This window comes from Nycticebus coucang, chromosome 11, assembly GCF_027406575.1.
Source record: "Nycticebus coucang isolate mNycCou1 chromosome 11, mNycCou1.pri, whole genome shotgun sequence".
NCBI lineage: Eukaryota > Metazoa > Chordata > Mammalia > Primates > Lorisidae > Nycticebus > Nycticebus coucang.
In genome coordinates, this window is record NC_069790.1 from 73,659,726 (window position 1) to 73,662,902 (window position 3,177).

The 3,177-nt window shown below is 39.5% G+C and overlaps 1 pseudogene; it reads right to left on the bottom strand.

The window, feature by feature from the left end:
• Window positions 1-605: 605 nt before the first annotated feature.
• Window positions 606-2,010, bottom strand: LOC128598333 (60S ribosomal protein L9-like; annotated as a pseudogene).
• Between the last annotated feature and the right edge of the window lie 1,167 nt (window positions 2,011-3,177).

Consider the following 3,177-nt stretch of genomic DNA (forward strand, 5'->3'; position numbering starts at 1 on the left):
AACAGATCTGGAGGCATCATGTTACCAGATCTCAAACTATATTACAAGACTATAGTAACCAAAACAGCATGGCATTGTCACAAAACTAGATACATAGACCAATGGAACAGAACAGAGAACTCATTTTTTCCCCCAAATGAATAGGCCTTTTATTGCATCATTAAAATTACCAATAGGTCTTAGGAATCATCTGGCATCTTGATGCAACTGAACAGCTCTTAGGTCTTATTCATAGCCTGCTAAACTGTTCCTTTTTTCAGGGTAGACATAACATCCCAAATTTTCTTTCTTTCTTTCTTTTTTTTTTGAGACAGAGTCTCACTATGTCACCCTCGGTAGAGTGCTGTAGTGGCACAGTTCATGGCACCTCCAACTCTTGGGCTTATGTGATTCTCTTGCCTCAGCCTCCCAAGTAGCTGGGACTTGCAATGCCCAGCTATTTTTTGGTTGCAGTTGCCATTTTTTGGTTGCAGTTGTGCCATTGTAGTAGGCCCGGGCTGGGCTTAAACCCGCCAGCCTCAGTGTATGTGGCTGGAGCCCTACTCACTGAGCTACAGGCATCGAGCCACATCCCAAATTTTCTGATATCTTGTTTTTATTAGGAACTATTGCGCTTGCTGAATCAAAGCAGCTGAATTTGAAAGAAGTTCAATGTCATTTCCTTCAAGGATTAACTCATTTTTCTGGGCTTGAGATACTGAACAAGCAACACCTGGCCTCATCTGAACCCTGGGATGTGTTTTTTACCCAATAAATTTTGTATTTCAACAAGAGACCAATGTTGTCCTGGATAACAACATTGATGGTGAAGCAAGTGTACACAGACCTCATGTTGTCACAGAAGCCCAGTGAAGCACCCTTGACCTTGTTCTGTAGGTGACTACAAATGGCGCGAACAGTAGCAAGTTCCTTTCTATTTCTCCACCATTTGTCAACCCAGAGCCTCTTCTTTTTCTTTCCAAGGAGACTGAGCTACACTGATATGGCTGAAGTTCCACAGGGTTCCTCTGGGACCCTTCACAATAACTGTGTGTCTCTTAAGAGTGATGTCCACATATCCTGGAATGTGGAGAGTCTGATTGCTGCAGCAAAAGCCAAAGAACTCGGCTATAAAAGCATCCACATATAGTTACCTGATCTTTGACAAAGCAGACACAAATATACACTGGGGAAAAGAAGCCCTATTCAATACATGGTCCTGGGAAAATTGGATAGCCACATGCAGAAGATTGAAACAGGATCCATATCTCTCACCACTCACAAAAATTAACTCAAGATGGATTAATGACTTAAATGTAAGGCATGAAGCCATAAGAATTTCAGAAGAAAATGTTGGAAAAATTCTTCTAGATGTCAGCTTAGGCAAATAATTTATGAAAACCCCAATGGCAATCACAGCAGCAACAAAAATAAATAAACGCAACTTGATTACGTTAAAGCTTCTACACAGCTAAGGAAATAATCAGCAAAGCAAATAGAAAATCTACAGAATCAGAGAAGAGACTTACCAGCTGGGCACAGTGGCTCAGGCCTGTAATTCTAGAAGGCTGGGAGACCAAGATGGGTGGATCGTTTGAGCCTAAGCAAGAGTGAGACTCTGTCTCTACTAAAAATAGAAAAAAAAAAAAATTAGCTGGGCATTGTGGTGGGAACCTATAGTCCTAGCCCAGTTACTCAGCAGGCTGAGGTAGGAGGATTGACTGAGCCCAGGAGTTTGAGATTGCTATGAGCTATGATGATGCCACGCCACTCTACCCAGAGCAACAAAGCGAGAATCTGTCACAAAAAAATAAAAAGAGAGAGAGAGAGAGAGAGAGACTGACCATACCAAGAATTGGTGAGCATGGAAAGCAACTGCACACCATTTTGGAAAACAGTTTGATAATTATTAAAAAATAAACATGGTACTTACATATGACCCAGCCATTTTACTCCTAAATATTTACCAAGAGAAACGAAAGCTTATGTCTATAGAATGACTTACACACGAATGTTCACAAGCAACTTCATTTGTAATAGCCCCAAATAGAAACAACTCGGATGTTTATCAACAGGTGCATGGATAATCAAATTGTGTATATCAGTACTATGTATAATAGGATACTACGCACAAATAAAAAGGAATGAACTATTGATACATGCTACAACATGGATGAATGTCAAAACAATTAAGTTAAATTATTATTTTGGAAAAAAGCCTGGCAAAAAATGAATATAATTTAATTTATATGAACTCCTAAATTAATTTATAGTGACAGAAAGTAGATTTGTTGTTGACTGTTGACTAGCAATAGGAGGTGGGATGGGGTATGATGCACAGAGGTGCAAGAGTGAGCAAATACAAAGGAGCATGAAAAAACTTATGGAGATGATAGATAAGTGAGATTTCATTGTGTACACATACATCAAAATTTACCAAATCATATATCTTAAATACATGCATTTTATTGAATGTTAATTATGCTATTCTTCAATTAAAATGCTAGACGAGCAAAAAGATAGTTGTGTTCTTATTGTGCTTCTTAGTTCAGTTTGTTTTAATATGTTGTTTTGGTTAGAGCACATGAATACAACCCAGCTTCACCCAAATATATTGTTGGAAAAAAGAAATATTTTATTATTCTTCTGTGATAATTGTGGATATTCTTCAATGACACTACACCGAAACTTGACACTTCATAGCTTCTTAAAGGTTACACTATGTACAGTAGAACCTCTATAAGTTGACCACCCAAGGGACTGTAACCAACTGGTCAATATACAAAGGTGGTCAACATAGGGAACTAGGCCTACTGTATGTACTGACATGTACATGTGGTGCATGTCCAGTCTATGAAAATTAGGTCAACTTGGAGGTGGTCAGTGTAGGGAGGTGGTCAACTATGAAGGTCTACTGTACTTTTTATTCTGTCACATTAAAATCCATTGATTTTTGTAGTTCATTTTGATACAGAATTTCACTTTGTCACCCTGGGTAGAGTGCCATGATATGGTATCATAGCTCACAGCAACCTCAAACTCCTGGGCTCAAGCAATTCACATGCCTCAGCCTCCTGAGTAGCTGGGACTACAGGTATCTGCCACAACGCATGGCTATTTTTAGAGGTGGGGTCTCACTCTTGCTCAGGTTGGTCTTGACTTCTGTGAGCTCAGGCAATCCACCTGCCTCGGCCTCCC